The following is an 18,120-nucleotide window of genomic DNA, read 5'->3' on the forward strand; positions in this document are numbered from 1 at the left end:
TGCGTCATGGAAGTGCTTTTGTCAAGGGTAACCGACATGTGGCATCCACCATAACGGGTCGCCGTTAAGCTATTGGGTTCCAGTTTGGATCCGATAACCCGTTAACAGCCCGGACCAATGGGGATTTTCCACGTGTAAAATCATCATTGGCTAGAGGAAACACGTGTCGGCTCCTCGGTGGGCCAGATGTCATCCGTCCAATGGAGGAGACATGCCTATGATACGTCGACACATGGTAGGGACCAACCGAGGCCCATATAGGATAGAAAGGCTGGCCTGGTCAAAGGCCCATGGTATTTACTCAGGTACTAGTGGGCCGGCCCAATAATGGCATGTTTAAACATGGCCCATTTACAGCCCGAAGCTAGATCTGGCCCGTTAATTGTTCACCGAATATTTGGGCCCAATTACGGCCCACTAACATTACAGCCTGTTAGAGGCCCGATGTAGACATGGGCTTGGTGTGTCTTCCGGCCTGGGAATGGCCGATGCTGCCCATGGGCCATATATGGTTTGACGCGACATCCGGCCATCTAACGACACGTGATAAAGGTGGCAACAATTCAACCCAACGTGACTTTGGGCCTGTTAAAGGCTTGTGGTATAATTCGGCCCATTAATGCCTCTAAGGCCCGTGATATCAGTGGGCCAACTAAGGCCCGACATATGTTTCAACCTGGTAATGGCATGTCGTATAACTGGGCCAAAAAAGGCCCGGTCTACATTTCAGCCTGCTGAAGGCTCGTCGACGACTAGTGAATATTGAGGCCCAACATGCATTTCGGCCTGCTAAAGGCCCATGGTTTCTTCTGGGCTGTAACAGGCCAGCACAATATTCAGCGTGTTAATGGCCCAAAGCTACATGCGCCCAACTAAGTGTTGGGTCCACTAGATGCCCAACTAAACTTTGGGCCGAATATAGGCCCATGTTAGTTGTGGGCCTGGCGCAAAGTGTGAAGGCCCCAATGGCCTTTCAGGCCCAAGAAAGTTATAGGTCGGCCCAATTGTGGCCCGCTAAAAAGCAGGCCAGTTAGAGGCGAATGTTTCGGCTCGGTCGACTACATCATATTTTCTCCATTTTTTCAGATAGCGAATGATGGCAGTAACTAGTATGAATTAAGAACAAACCTACTCTATAAAATGAAGAAATTACGGCATAGTAACTTAGAATAAACCTACACTATACAATAAAGGATTTATGGTATATTACATCCACTGGCATCAAAGTTTGCCATCAGTGATCATAAAGCGCAATGAAGAAGCAGATTACAAAAATTGGGCGCCATTTCAGCGTAACAAAATAATACTGAACCAAGCCCACTTCCAAGACAGTTCAAGAAAGGTTAGCCTTAAGCGAGAACTGATGCGCAAGCTGCTGAGCAAGGCTATGAGACCGGCGTAGCATGTCGGTCATAGCTTCTGGGTGTAGCGGTTTAGCAATGAGGTTCTCATTGGTGTTCTCCGCAATCTTTCTTATAGATAGGACTTCAAGTCAAAGTTGAGTTGCAGAATGCCTTTCTGCTAGAACTTGGGACTGAAGAAGACGAACTGATTCAGACAGTGAATTTCGTGAGCTTGTCTGACTGCTAGTCTCAAGTAACTTGAACACTGCATCAAGACAAGACTTTGGGGTTGTTTCTCTATCTTCAAGATGTTTTGCCTTCTTTGCTGCAATATATGTTGGGTTTGTCTCATAGCCTTCCGCAGACTTGTGCATGCCATCAGGTATCTCACCCTGAAACAAGCATAGAGATGACAGGTTTTGCACATGTATAAACAAATATGATAATTGTGTTGTTAATTCCATCCAATTTTCAAATTAGAAAATAAAGAGTAAGTTCGAAATATCAATAGCATAATTCGGCATTGTTCATAATGCGGGGAGCTTCACCACACTACTGGATTACCATGTCAACATAACAAACATAGATGAAGGGCAAAGACAATCATTGTATCTATTTTGGTTAATGTGCATGACATGCTGTTCATATCATCAGCCACATCAGTAAGATAAAACAGGAGATGACAAGGTGCAAACGTGGGCTACTTCACCACACACTGGATTATAGATCCACAAAAACAAGCATACATATAGGGAGTATTGAGTAATGTGCATGGTATGAATAAGGAATTTTGTTTTACAAGTAAAACTTGGAACTTACGGTTGTTGGGAACATGCATTTTGATAGAAACAACAAACTAAACAGTAGTTAACGATAGGGAGTATGAGAAAATTAAACAATAGTTGAGGATAAAGGATTTAGAAGGACTGACTTACATTAACAGTTAACACCAGCTTTATAATGCCCTTCTCCATGTCAAGGGAAGGATAACTCCAGAATTTCAGCATAGAATCTTCTTCATAAGCATCGCCTGTACTCTACATTTTGTAGAGAGTAATTATAGATATGATAATACTGGAAGGGATAGAGGATAATGAAGATAAGATGCAGATTGATGCTGCATAATCAACTACCAATCCCTGGAAGTACAAGCGTTACAGGACAAAATGTACTAACAAGAGCAATGGGCTACACTTCTGCACTGGCATTGTCTGTGTATTCAACTTTTTGGTAAGAATAAATATAGATCTAATATTTTTTAGTAAATGGTGGGTGAGGGAGATAAGATGCAGAATGCTACACAATGAACCAATCCCTCTTCCCATAATCTAAGTGTTTTGAACACTGGTGTACTGTACAAAAAGTTCTTATATTATGGGACGGAGGGAGTAGCTGTTAATGTAAGTACATTGATAGACAACGTTCAGTCCTTACAAGAAGACTGCAGAGCTAAACCTCTTCAAAAGCATTGGGTTGATTCTAAATTTATGTAAGAGTCCATACGGATCTCATAATGTCCACCAAATGGACGATAACGAGGCTAACATGTGCAGTGATGCTACATAATCAACCAGCTATGAAAGTAAGCATGGTCATACAGGGAAAGAGGTACTCACAAGAGCAATGCAGTGTGTAGTATAGTTGCAAGATTTTGTGGTCCCTTGAGAATGAATGTTCTTCTGCAAACAATTTTCGTACAAGTGAGATGTTAAGGAACATGCAGAAATGTAGTTCAAATTGTGATGTGATATCATAGACAGTACCTTATGCTACAAACGAGACCAATGTGTAACAAGATTATTCCAGTCATTGTCTGATAAATGTAGCACCAAAGACTTTACAGAAATTTTGTTTAGAGGCTTGCCATCGAAGTGCGCTTGCCTAAGGTAGGAACGATACTTCATCAACAAGTGCTTGAAAAGCACAATCAACCCTTGCTCATCTTGACAATCTAGTTTGGTCCTTTCCTATTGAAAGTGCAACTATCCCTAGGTTTTGGTAATTCATAACAACATATAGCTCATTGAGCTAATGCTATTCCAAGACTATTATTTCAGGAAAGCTCAATGAATGGCATGGCATGGATGATGAAAGTGGATCCCTCAAAATACTAATGACAAAGGATTGGCTCAAGCTCAAAAGCTCAAGACTCTTCATTTTACATTTTAGTGATCCAAGATCACATTGAGTCTATAGGAAAAGCCAATACTATCAAGGAGGGATGAGGTGTTGCTTAATGAGCCTCTTGCTTCATGTGCTTGGTGATATGCTCCAAAAACCCTCAGCTACTTTCTCACATCCACAAATGACCTAAACCTAAAGCCAAAATTGGTCACAACGATTCTTTCTATCCGGCGCCACCGAGTTCTAATGTCATATCCACTGCCACAAACCCTAGGCAAATCGGTCCTACCGATAGGGATCTCGGTCTCACCAAGATGGGATGGTAATCTCTCTGTTTCCCTTCGTAACGTTTCGGTCTAACCGAAGTAAGCGATCGGTCCCACCGAGATTGCAATGTAAACTCTCTGTTTCCCTTTTGTAACATTTCGGTCTCACCGAAAAGAGCAAATCGATCCCACCGAGTTTTCCTTACCAACTCTCTGGAAAGCTTATAACCAAAATCGGTCCCACCGAGTTTGTGTAATCGGTCTTACCGAGATTACGCTATGCCCTAACCCTAACCAAATCGGTCTTACCGAGTTGCATGTCAGTCCCACCGAAAATCCTAACAGTCACTAGGTTTACTAAATCGGTCTGACCGAGTCTGATGAATCGGTCCCACCGAGTTTGGTAAATTGTGTGTAACGGTTAGATTTTGTGTGGAGGCTATATATACCCCTCCACCTCCTCTTCATTCGTGAAGAGAGCCATCAGAACAAACCTACACTTCCAACTTACCATTTCTGAGAGAGAACCACCTACTCATGTGTTAAGGCCAAGATATTCCATTCCTACCATATGAATCTTGATCTCTAGCCTTCCCAAGTTGCTTTCCGCTCAAATCTTCTTTCTACTAGATCCAAATCCCACGAGAGAGAGTTGAGTGTTGGGGAGACTATCATTTGAAGCACAAGAGCAAGGAGTTCATCATCAACGCACCATTTGTTACTTCTCGGAGAGTGGTGTCTCCTAGATTGGCTAGGTGTCACTTGGGAGCCTCCGACAAGATTGTGGAGTTGAACCAAGGAGTTTGTAAGGGCAAGGAGATCTCCTACTTCGTGAAGATCTACCGCTAGTGAGGCAAGTCCTTCGTGGGCGACGGCCATGGTGGGATAGACAAGGTTGCTTCTACGTGCACCCTTCGTGGGTGGAGCCCTTTGTGGACTCGCGCAACTGTTACCCTTCGTGGGTTGAAGTCTCCATCAACGTGGATGTACGATAGCACCACCTATCGGAACCACGCCAAAAACATCCGTGTCTCCAATTGCGTTTGAATCCTCCAAACCCTTCCCTTTACTTTCTTGCAAGTTGCATGCTTTAATTTCCGCTGCCTATATACTCTTTGCATGCTTGCTTGAATTGTGTGATGATTGCTTGACTTGTCCTAAGATAGCTAAAATCTGCCAAACTCTAAAATTGGGAAAAAGGTTAAGTTTTTAATAGGTCAATTAGTCTAATAACCCCCCCTCTAGACATACTTCAAGGTCCTACAAGTGGTATCAGAGCTTTGGTCTCCATTTGCTTTGATTTCCATAGCTTTTGGTGGTCATAGCCTTGGTTTCACAACCTAGGAGAGTATGGCATCTAGTGAGGGAAATTATCACCGTAGAGGTCCTTACTTTGATGGTACTAATTTTGCTAGTTGGAAGCATAAGATGAAAATGCATATTCTCGGACATAACCCCGCCGTTTGGGCAATTATTTGTATTGGCTTGCATAGTGAATTCTTTGATGGGAGAGAGCCTAACCGTGAAGCTAATGCGGAAGAATTGAAGATGATGCAATACAACGCTCAAGCTTGTGATATCATCTTCAACGGATTGTGCCCCGAAGAATTCAACAAAATCAGCCATCTTGAGAATGCAAAGGAAATTTGGGATACTTTGATGATATGCATGAAGGTACCGACTCCATCAAGGAATCCAAGTTGGATGTGCTCCAAAGTCAGCTTGACAAATTCAAAATGAAGGATGGTGAAGGTGTCGCTGAAATGTACTCTAGGCTTGCTCTTATCACAAATGAGATTGCCAGCCTAGGGAGTGAAGAGATGACCGATAGATTCATCATCAACAAGATCCTAAGAGCATTGGATGGAAAGTATGATACCGTGTGCACATTGATCCAAATGATGCCAAACTACAAAGATCTCAAGCCAACGGAAGTCATTGGAAGAATTGTTGCTCATGAGATGTCACTCAAGAATAAGGAGGAACTTCACAACAGGTCAAGTGGTGCTTACAAAGCCTCAAGTGAAGCCCCCACATCATCAAGTGAGAAACAAACCTTCAATTAAGAATTGAGCTTAATGGTGAAGAACTTCAACAAATTCTACAAGAGTAGAAGGAAAGAAAGAAGCTCCAAGTCAAGGTCTTACAATGACAAAAGATCTTCTAGTCGAGAGCGAAATTGCTACAATTGTGGGAGACCCGGACACTATTCCAATGAGTGTACGGCACCCTACAAAAGAAGAGAAGATTCTCCAAAAAGAACAAGCAAAAGAGAAGAATCACCACCGAGAGAGAGGAGGAGTAGAGATGATCGTTATGAACGAAGACCCTCACGGAGAAGCAAGGATTCGGAAAGGAAGGACAATTCATCAAGGAGCTACACAAAATGAAGACATCAAGCTCATGTTGGTGAATGGGTATCCAGCTCCGACTCCGACAATCACTCCGAGAGAAGCTATCACTCCGACTCCGAATATACTCAAGATGAAGGTGTAGCCGGTCTAGCACTTGTGTCAACCAACTCCTACGACATATTTGATTCATCAAATGAAGGAATTGGAAGATGCTTCATGGCTAAAGGTCCAAAGGTAACACATCCTGAGTATGTTGATTTCGATAGTGATGAAGATGACTTACTTGTGGATGATGATTTGCTTGCTGACAACTCTAGTGATGAATACTATGATGAAACGTCAATTAATCATGCTAATCAAGATAAAACGAATGACAATGATAAGGAGAATATTGAGCTTCTAACTAAAGAACTAAACACTCTTAAGTTAGCTCATGAAACTATCTTCGAAGATCATCGAGAACTTTTAAGGGCTCATGAGAAGTTACGCTTTGAAAAGCTCAATCTATAGCAAGAGCATGAGTTCTTAAAGGCAATCAATGATGATATCCGTAAGAAAAGTTCTTCTTACATTGCCAAGCGTTTACTCTTACCTACTTACATGCCTCAAGTCAAGTCTAGTAAAAAGTACAAGAAAGATCCTTCCTCTAGTAGTAACAATAATAGTGTCAAATCCAATATTGTTGCTTCTAGTAGTTCTCTTGATTCCACTAATGATTCTCTTGGCCAAGTTACACTTGAGCAAGAAAATATCTTATTGAAGGGAATTATAGAGAAAGGTGTTTACAAGAGCCTTGCCGGGAGTAAGCAATTCGAGGAAATTGTATGCAAGCAAGGAAGGCACCGGAAGAATCAAGGTGTTGGTTTTGAACGGAAGTTCAATGCCAATGGAGTTGAGTGGGAAGAAGATCAATACCCCAAGACTAAGTTTGTTCCTCAACAAGAGAAGTATGATCCTACTTCCTTCAAAGGAACACAAGCACAAGATGATCTTCCACCACAAGACCACAAGAACAAAGGCAAGGACAAGCTTCAAGAAGAGATTGATGCATTTGAAGAAGCACCTAAGGTCTCGGTCAAGTGGGTTCCCAAGACTATGTCAAGTTCTACTTCATCAAGTACCACTACAACTCCAAGGATTCCCATCAAGATGATGTGGATCCCGAAGAAGAAGAACTAGAGAGTTCTTGAGGGTGACTCCGCCAACATTCTTCACTCATATCATTATGGCAAGAACAAGTGCAATCAACTTTCACATCTTGCACTAGTTCAAGGAGTCACAAACACTCATGTTGGTAAGGCAAGGGACAAGGTAACCTAATGATTTCATGGACATCATCTTGTGTGTGCATCACTCTATGTCTATGGATATTCTTGTTTGTTCCTTGTGGGACTAACCCATGTAGGTAAGTTGAAAGTGCAACTCACTCCAAAGGATTGCTCCAAATGATCTAATCAACATTGAGCATCCACATCTTCAACACCTACATGAAGTCATCATCGACAAAACCCAAGGCTAGTTCATCCCTCTAAGGGGGGATCTCACATCTAGGGGGAGCTTAACTCTAAGAATTAAGTCAAAGCAACTCTAATGGTGTGAACACATCAATGCATTATGTAAAAGTGGTAACCCCACTTGAGCTTAAACGATGAGTATGACCTATGATCAAATGATTTGATTTGACTCATAAGTCAATATACTCATATATAGATGACCTAGTCATCACAAATTGTTTGATAGATGCTAGAATTGGTTGTGCATGTTTTGCCACATATTTCATGTGCCATCTTATTGTGTGAGCATGTTGGTGCATATTTTACTCATTCAAGGACATCCACTTGTTGTTTTGAGTGATTGGCTTCCTTTTCTTTTTGCCAAGTGGATGGACAAGAATGCCTAAGAACCTTCTCTAGCTATCTATGCTTTTCTCGTCTCAAACTCTATTCATGCTACATCACAAAATTTGATCAAGTCAGATTCGAACCACTCTGTGTGAGGAGCACTCGGAGTCCCCGATTCGTCATAGACTTAAACTTCCAAAACTTCTTTTTGATTCTCGGTCTGACCGATTCCTCCATTTTGGTCCTACCGATATCACTAAGTCGATCTAGGTTTTCAATCTCAGTGCAACCGATTTGAACTTTTTGGTCACACCGAGTTGCTGTAACTGTACACAGTTATGTATCTCGGTGCCACCGAGTTGTTCCACTCGGTCACACCGACAGGGTCGGGCTATATATAGTCACGGGCAAAATTTTGGAAATTTCTCCGAACCTCTTCGCCCGCGCAATAGGTCGCTCTGCCTCCAGGGTCTCCGGATCGTCTCCTCGTCGCCAACCGCCTCCTGTCAGTGGTCTCCGCCGCCGTCAACGGATTTCACCCCCGCCATTGCCGCCATAGCGAGTTCATCGCCTAGCTAGGGTATGGACTCGATCATAGTGCTATCCTCGTCCGATTCCTAGCACATTGTGTCCTTAATGATTCTTGCCACGATTGAAACATTCCTATCCAGTCAATGCAATCCTTAGATTAGATGAGATTCGAAAATTTAGGGTTAGGTTTCCGCCGAAACCATCTCGGACCCACCGAGTTGAAAAAATCGGTCCCACCGATTTGGCTAACGCCATTGCACTAGTAACTGTCGGTCTGACCGAGAATTGCTAATCGGTGAGACCGATTTTAGGACTTTGTGAAACCCTAGCAGTCTCGGTGCCACCGAATTGTGACTCGGTCCAACCGAGTTCATCAGTTTAGGTTCCAAAACTGCTTCAGTATCACCGAGTCTGAAAATTAGCTGATCCAAAATGCCTTCTGTGGAAAACTAAAACTGAATTTTTGAATCTTTCTTTTGCAAAATCTCTGCATTTTGTGATGCTCATCCACTCTATCTCATCTATAACTCTTCACAGGGTCAGCAGTCAGTGATTTGCAGCATGTCAGACCAAAGTGATAGTCAGAACAGGTCAGAAGAGCACAATCAGATGAGTGAGGGCACTAGTCCCTCTAGCACTTCAGATGAAGGTAGCAGGAGCACCCCAAGCAATCTGCCTAAAGCTGCCACCAGGACAAGGAAGAAGAGAACCTCAGATTCTGAGGATGAGGATTATAGATCAGAAGAGGATGAGGCTACCTCCAAGAAGGTAGTGCTCAAAAAGGAGTATGCCTCAGCACAGAACACTAAACCTGGACTAAATAGGAAGGTTCCTGCCAAGAGGACACCTATGCTGAAGGTCAAAGGATCTACTCAAGTGCCTGAAAAGACTGAACACAAAGAGGCACCTGCAAAGAGAGTCACAACTTCCAAACCCAAGAAAGTTCCCACTGGAGAAACTATGAAGTTTACCATTGAATCAGAAGATGAAGCTGCTGCTCAGGATAAGAAGAAGAAAAGAGCCAGAACCACTACTGCCCAGGTTCTTGGAAAACCCTCAATGAGGAGAGACTCTGAAGAGGAAGAAGAGGTTGCTGCACCAGCACCCAAGGCACAAAAGCTTATGGGTGATGCTATTAGATCAGAGGCTGCAACATCAAAGCCCAAGGAAGCACCCAAAGCTGCCCACAAGCCCAAGCTTGCACCAAAGAGGAATACCAGGAGTATTCCAGCTGCTGAGAAGAACAATGCCCCAGTGCCTGAAGTTGCTGATGAGGAAGATGAAGAAGGACAAGTTCTGAGGAAGCTCAAGCCCAAGATACCAGACCACAATGATGCCCATCCTGTGGCTGAGGACATGAAGATCAGAAGCGACTCAGGGTTGAGGCTATGGAGGATGGCAGATCCATAGGCCACAAGGAGAAGGACTGTTGTTGATTACAGGTCCATACAAAGGAACAACAGGACTTCTATGAGACAATATTGTTGGACAAGAAGCCCATAGTGTGTGATATGAGGTGGGTCGACTGGACCTACATGAAAGACAATGAAGGACACTATCCTGGAGTGCAAGACAGTTTTGTTGCTTGTGGAGTTGCAGATTTTGTTGGGCAAAAGCTCACCAACTGGAATGATGAACCCATTATGCAATTCTACTCCACAGCACACTTCTATCCAGATGGGAGGATAGTTTGGATGTCTGAAGGTACAAGGTACCAGTCAACCATTGAGGAGTGGGCAAAACTGATAAATGCCCCAAAGGAGAATGAAGATGACTTGGATGTCTATGCCAAGAAGAAGATGGACCACAATTCCATGGTACACATGTACAAGGAGATCCCAGACAATGCTATTGAGACACATAAGTTTGGGTCAGTCCACTTTCTTCTGTCAGGGCTGCCAACAATCAACTGGATCCTAAGGCACACTCTGTTGCCTAAGTCTGGTGACCACAACATGATTATAGGGCATGCAATCAACATGTTGCATTTGTTTGATATGCCACAGAAATTCAAGGTCATGAGCCTTATGGTAGAGACCATTAAAAGGACTGCAGCAGACCAAAAGAGAAGTTGTGGATATGCCCCTCAGATTCAGGAGTTGATTAACTCAAAGATGGGCACAGGCAAATATCTATTGGATAAGGAACATTTCCCTCTCTATCCAGACTTTGAGGACAATCAGGTTGTCATGAATGAGAATGAACCATCATCAGTACAAGCTCAAGAGAAGAAGGAGAAGGCAAGGAAAGAGAAGGCTGCCAAGATGCCAACTCAAGAGGAGGCATCTGAGTACTTTTTGAAGAACAAACAGGAGCAGCTTGGTTACTTGATAGCATCAACACTGAGGATTGAGAAGGGATTGGCCACCCTCACTCAGAATCAGGAGAGCTTGGAAAGAATCATGGAACAAAAATTCCATGATCTAGATGTCAAAGTAACTGAGATTCAGTCAGTTGTGGAACAGCTACAGGATGACAAGCAGGAGAGGCAGGGAAAGACTACCACTAATGTATTTGCCCAAGTGCCTAGAGCTCAGAGGTCAACTGCAGTGCCTGTGACAGACACCAGAGCCACATCATCTGCACCAGCTACAGCTCCAGTGCAACCAGCTCCAGCACCAACTCCTCCAGCTCCATCAACTTCAACTGAAGCCTTCGTTCTTGGAGTTATTCGGACACCACCACCTGAAGATCAAGCCTGAGAGTCGATCTAGCACTATGCATTTTCTATGAACTTTTTGGTAACTTGTTGCCAAAGGGGGAGAAATATGTATAGATCATAGGCTTCGAGAGAGAGAGAGTGTTGCTTTGTTCTCTCTTGCTTTGGTGGTTAAACTTTGTTTGATTTTGAGTGCTTGAGATACTATGCTGTTTTTGTGAGACATTGATGATCATGTGTTTGATCATAAGCTACACTTATGCATGTTTGACGATATTATCTTACCTATCCATATGTGATCATTCACTTTGCTTGGTGATGAGTGCATGTATTCAATCTTTATCATTTTGAGCGCTCCACCAAGATGTATGTGACATGGAAGAGTAACCCATGAGCCTAATTCCTTGTGCATTTGCAGTCCAAAGCAAATCCTAAACTATGCACAAATTTAGGGGGAGCTCTTGCTTATCACATACTTCTCAAAGCAACGATGTTGTTCAATCTTATTATCATTTGTCGAAGCTTTGATCTATATGTTGTCATCAATTACCAAAAATGGGGAGATCGAAAGTGCAACTATCCCTAGGTGGTTTTGGTAATTCATAACAACATATAGCTCATTGAGCTAATGCTATTCCAGGACTATTATTTCAGGAAAACTCAATGAATGGCATGGCATGGATGATGAAAGTGGAGCCCTCAAAATACTAATGACAAAGGATTGGATCAAGCTCAAAAGCTCAATACTCTTCATTTTACATTTTAGTGATCCAAGATCACATTGAGTCTATAGGAAAAGCCAATACTATCAAGGAGGGATGAGGTGTTGCTTAATGAGCCTCTTGCTTCATGTGCTTGGTGATATGCTCCAAAAACCCTCAGCTACTTTCTCACATCCACAAATGACCTAAACCTAAAGCCAAAATCGGTCACACCGATTCTTTCTATCCGGCGACACCGAGTTCTAATGTCATAGCCACTGCCACAAACCCTAGGCAAATCGGTCCTACCGATAGGGATCTTGGTCTCACCGAGATGGGATTGTAATCTCTCTGTTTCCCTTCATAACATTTTGGTCTAACCGAAGTGAGCGATCGGTCCCACCGAGATTGCAATGTAAACTCTTTGTTTCCCTTTTGTAACATTTCGGTCTCACCGAAAAGAGCAAATCGGTCCCACCGAGTTTACCTGACCAACTCTCTGGAAAGCTTATTACCAAAATCGGTCCCACCGAGTTTGTGTAATCGGTCTTACCGAGATTACATTATGCCCTAACCCTAACCAAATCGGTCTTACCGAGTTGCATGTCAGTCCCACCGAAAATCCTAACGGTCACTAGGTTTACTAAATCGGTCCGACCGAGTCTGATGAATCGGTCCCACCGAGTTTGGTAAATTGTGTGTAACGGTTAGATTTTGTGTGGAGGCTATATATACCCCTCCACCTCCTCTTCATTCGTGAAGGGAGCCATCAGAACAAACCTACACTTCCAACTTACCATTTCTGAGAGAGAACCACCTACTCATGTGTTGAGGCCAAGATATTCCATTCCTACCATATGAATCTTGATCTCTAGCCTTCCCAAGTTGCTTTCCACTCAAATCTTCTATCTACCAGATCCAAATCCCATGAGAGAGAGTTGAGTGTTGGGGAGACTATCATTTGAAGCATAAGAGCAAGGAGTTCATCATAAATGCACCATTTGTTACTTCTTGGAGAGTGAGGTCTCCTAGATTGGCTAGGTGTCACTTGGGAGCCTCCGAAAAGATTGTGGAGTTGAACCAAGGAGTTTGTAAGGGCAAGGAGATCGCCTACTTCGTGAAGATCTACCGCTAGTGAGGCAAGTCCTTCGTGGGCGACGGCCATGGTGGGGATAGACAAGGTTTCTTCTTCGTGGACCCTTCATGGGTGGAGCCCTCCGTGGACTCGCGCAACCGTTACCCTTCGTGGGTTGAAGTCTCCATCAACGTGGATGTACGATAGCACCACCTATCGGAACCACGCCAAAAACATTCGTGTCTCCAATTGCGTTTGAATCCTCCAAACCCTTCCCTTTACTTTCTTGCAAGTTGCATGCTTTAATTTCCGCTGCCTATATACTCTTTGCATGCTTGCTTGAATTGTGTGATGATTGCTTGACTTGTCCTAAGATAGCTAAAATCTGCCAAACTCTAAAATTGGGAAAAGGTTAAGTTTTTAATAGGTCAAGTAGTCTAATCACCCCCCTCTAGACATACTTCAAGGTCCTACACCTATTTAAAAGAATGAAATCTTGTGTCTTCTATCAGCAGAAACATATGCAGTAATTACCATGAATAACATTAGTACATTACTTATGCGTAAGTTGTGGAGGAAGATTGGAAATTGTCCTTTGTCTATGGTATAATCTTTCCATGAAAGAAAGATGCGCACAAAGTTCCTGACAACAATATAAGCTTCGTCTTGTAAACTGGGAAGAAGTGGAACAAGAGTCCTATTTGCTGCAATTGGAGCTCTCTCTCATTCAAAAAGGGATTTGGCACTATTTGCCAGAATGGGGTTTTGCATCGTAGAGGTGGTGCTATGTCAACTGGCACCATCATACTATTTGCGACAGTTGGGGTCTGCTGAGTTGGGGCATCAAAGATGGACAGTGTAGTAGGGCTAGAGTCTGCTAGAGTTGTGGACGTGTTTTCTGGATCTGGTGATATTGCAACTACACCTAATGGGCTATTTGACTTATCAGGTGTCACTACCTTTTCCAAATACTTTGTTCATGCTCCTTCCCTTTCAGCAATCACCCTCTTCCTTTTGAATGTCTCATACACAAGAACAACATTTGAATGGATAAATATGGTATGACGACAGATGAAATATGTACTGGAAATGGATAGGCAGTGCGTATTCACATACACAATGTGTAAACTAAGCTAATGGCAGTGCAACAAATTAGAAGCAATGCAAAGCATTAGTTGCAAGATATGTGCGACCAATATAACCTTGGAAAGTTAGCGCAAGCACCTTGATGGGTGAATAAGATAGGGCATCTGCCTCTGACTCCTCCATTAGGGAGCTACATTGAGTTAGGTCTCCCTCTAGCTCAGAATCACTATTAGGATCATATTCTGAGCATGAATCTATAGGTGGAGGGCGTTTGCATTGCATTGCATCCAAACTTGATTTCAGTCCCTTAATGCTAAATTTGACAGCCATGGCATTGTTCTGCTCTATTCTTTTCATGTGCGCAAGCTCATAGTCATTATGATGTTGTTCAGTATCTGAGATTCATGAAAACATAAAATGTAGTCAGATTATCTATGGAATGCATTGCGGATTCAACTCGAAGAGTGTCTCCCTATAAACCCCTGCATATGAAAAGTTCAGCCCCCAACCATGCTGACCAGACCACAAAGAGATGCAAACCCCTTATGTCTCTATAATAGGCAGACACACATTTCAAAACTGAAGTAGGAACATTAGAATCATATCAAATTCGTATTTGAACAAATAAACTAAGGAATTATGAGTGGCATAATGTTTAGCTTCAAGGGTGGAGTGCTAGTAGTGCGACACAAAGTAAGTAGGCAGATTGTATTCCATGTAAAAGATCATAGTCTATGTAAAAGGTGGAAATGACACTTTCTTTCTATACAATGCAGTGTTCGTTGCCCACACATGATGGAAGAGATCACACAGAGAAATGCTATTCACTTATGTCAGCGGTTCTAGTATTTTGAAACAGGGTGATCCACCCTAAAAGAATATTGACAACAAATATGACAAGGCAAGCTTAGATGTAGTGGATCAATCATTACTTGTGAGCTTACTAGGACAAGTATGCAAAACTGTAACTTCATTAAGAGACCGTCCAAAATCTGAATCAAGAAGTTGGTCTAGCACTTATCGTTTGCAACTAATCAACGTGAATAATTGGATGTCATATCGAATGAGTAAGAAGGACAAGTAAAATTATCAATAAATCTGACCTGCAGTACTAATCTGGGTCAATGTCAATAAGACCAACAATCCAAAATGACTAGTGTCAGTTCCTAGGGCCGGAATTTTGAAACCCTGTGAACTTTACAGGTACTAAAGATTACTGAAATACATTTTAACCATTAAGGGTAGGTAGCACTCAGTACACAACAAACCCTAATGACTGTCCTCCCTAATGAGTAATGAATCAATTATAAAATGGGTAATTGATGTCTACTACACAACCTTCTTGTAGACTCGTGTTGGGCCTCCAAGCGCCGAGTTTTGTAGGACAGTAGCAAATTTCCCTCAAGTGGATGACCAAAGGTTTATGAATTTGTGGGAGGCATAGGATGAAGATGGTCTCTCTCAAACAACCCTGTAACCAAATAAAAAAGAGTCTCTTGTGTCCCCAACACACCCAATACAATGGTAAATTGTATAGGTGCACTAGTTCGGCGAAGAGATGGTGATACAAGTGCAATATGGATAGTAGATAAAGGTTTTTGTAATCTGAAAATATAAAAATAGCAAGGTAGCAAGTAACAAAAGTGAGCAAAAACGGTATTGCAATGCTTCGAAACAAGGCCTAGGGTTCATACTTTCACCAGTGCAAGTTCTCTCAACAAGGATAACATAATTGGATCATATAACAATCTCTCAATGTGCAACAAAGAGTCACTCCAAAGTCACTAATATCGGAGAACAAACGGAGAGATTATTGTAGGGTACGAAACCACCTCAAAGTTATTCTTTCTGATCGATCAATTGGGATATTCCTATAAGTGTCACAAACACCCCTAGAGTCCGTACTAAAATAACACCTTAAGACACACATCAACCAAAACCCTAATGTCACCTACATACTCCAATGACACCACAAGTATCCGCGGGTTTGATTATATGATATGCATCACACAATCTCATATTCATCTATCCAAACCAACACAAAGAACTTCCAAGAGTGCCCCAAAGTTTCTACCGGAGAGTCAAGACGGAAACGTGTGCCAACCCCTATGCATAAGTTCACAAGGTCACAGAACCCGCAAGTTGATCACCAAAACATACATCAAGTGGATCACGTGAATATCCCATTGTCACCAAAGATAAGCATATGCAAGACATACATCAAGTGTTCTCAAATCCTTAAAGACTCAATCCAATAAGATAACTTCAAAGGGAAAAGTCAATCCATTACAAGAAGGTAGAGGGGAGAAACATCATAAGATCCAACTATAGTAGGAAAGCTCGTGGTACATCAAGATCGTGCCAAATCAGGAACACGAGAGAGAGATCAAACACATAGCTACTTGTACATACCCTCAGCCCCAAGGGTGAACTACTCCCTCCTCGTCATGGAAAGCGCCGGGATGATGAAGATGGCCACCGATGATGGATTCCCCCTCCGTCAGGGTGTTGGAACAGGGTCCCGATTGGTTTTTGGTGGCTGTAGAGGCTTGCGGCGGAACTCCTGATCATGGTTCTGCTCTGGAAGTATTGGGATATATAAGAGGTGTTGGCGTCGGGAACAAGTCAGGGGGGGTCCCCGAGTCAACCACGAGGTAGGGGGCGCACCCAGGGCAGGGCGCGCCCTCCACCCTCATGGTGGCCTCGGGACTCTTCTGATCCATCTCCGATGCTCCGTGGGCTTCTTCTGGTCCATAAACAATCTCCGTAAATTTTCAGGTCAATTGGACTCCGTTTGATATTCCTTTTCTGCGATACTCAAAAACAAGGAAAAAAATAGAAACTGGCACTGGGCTCTAGGTTAATAGGTTAGTGCAAAAATCCTATAAAATAGCATATAAATGCATATAAAACATCCTAAATAGATAATATAATAGCATGGAACAATAAAAAATTATAGATATGTTGGAGACGTATCAGTGTTGAAGAGTGGCTGATGAGTGTTGAGGATGTATCTCAGGATAAATCGGGTTGGATTAGTGGCTCCTGCACGTCTGAGCCCTAAATGGACTAGGAAGGTAGGCACGGTGGCGCGCCCGGGCAGCGATGACGCTGTTGGGCGAGCGGCTCCTGACCTCCTATTAGTCCGGCATCTCCTCCTAGAGTCATGCCGTCTGGGGACGTTAAGTCGCCGACAAGGCAGACGTCCGGGGGCGAGTTGAGATCAGAAGCGCAACAGAACAGAGGGGAATCGAGGCCTAGGCCGACCCAAAATCCCAAGGTGGGCCGCGGCCCACCATGGGCACCCTGTAGATACACACCCGAGCGGCGTACATGCATTTTCGGAACTAAATTAGGAACATTTAGCTGACCAATTAAACGACTCTATTTTAATAATATCAGATTCATATTTGAACACCTAAGCTTGTTTAGCTTGATGGATTGAGCAGTGCTATTATGATACGAAGCACGTATGATAATCGTATAGTGATCATAAAAGGCGGAAACCCTAAGCATTTTTTGAGCAAAATAGGGTTTCCCATTCGATTTCTTTTAAAGAAACCACCATAGAACCAACATGATCAATTAAACCCTAAGCATGATCAATTAAACCCTATTATGACTGTGCCATGGCAGATTTAAAGTTGCAAACCATAGAAATGCTATTAACCATCCATTGTTTGCTTCGAACTAAGAACTAAATTCTAAGAGCTGAAAATAAAGTACAGTAACCAGTTATGATCTATTTTCTGGTTGAGGTCAAAAAGTTGAGCAGATCTGAAGTACCTCCTCTCTTATGGCGACGTGTAGGCATCGGGGGTGCGATGGTTGTTGGTGGCGTTGAAGCAGATCTGCGACGGTAGACAGGTGCATCGGGCGATAAGTCCCGTTGCAGTGGACGAGAAGGTCGTGTGAGCGGCCACGACAAAGAGGACGACGATGCTGATGAAGCGAGAGGATGCGATGCAAGGCTCCTGGTCCGTCGTCGTGGATGAGAAACGTTCATCTCTAGCAGTGGACGACGCGGTCTTGGTAGGCTCTCTAGCATGGTGTAGGACGATGGCGATGGATGGGGTAGAGGACGGCGGCGATGTATGGGGTGGCGGACGGAGGAGGCTGGTGTGGGGATGCTGTTCTAGC

This window comes from Triticum dicoccoides, chromosome 1B (assembly GCF_002162155.2).
Source record: "Triticum dicoccoides isolate Atlit2015 ecotype Zavitan chromosome 1B, WEW_v2.0, whole genome shotgun sequence".
In the NCBI taxonomy this organism is placed as follows: domain Eukaryota; kingdom Viridiplantae; phylum Streptophyta; class Magnoliopsida; order Poales; family Poaceae; genus Triticum; species Triticum dicoccoides.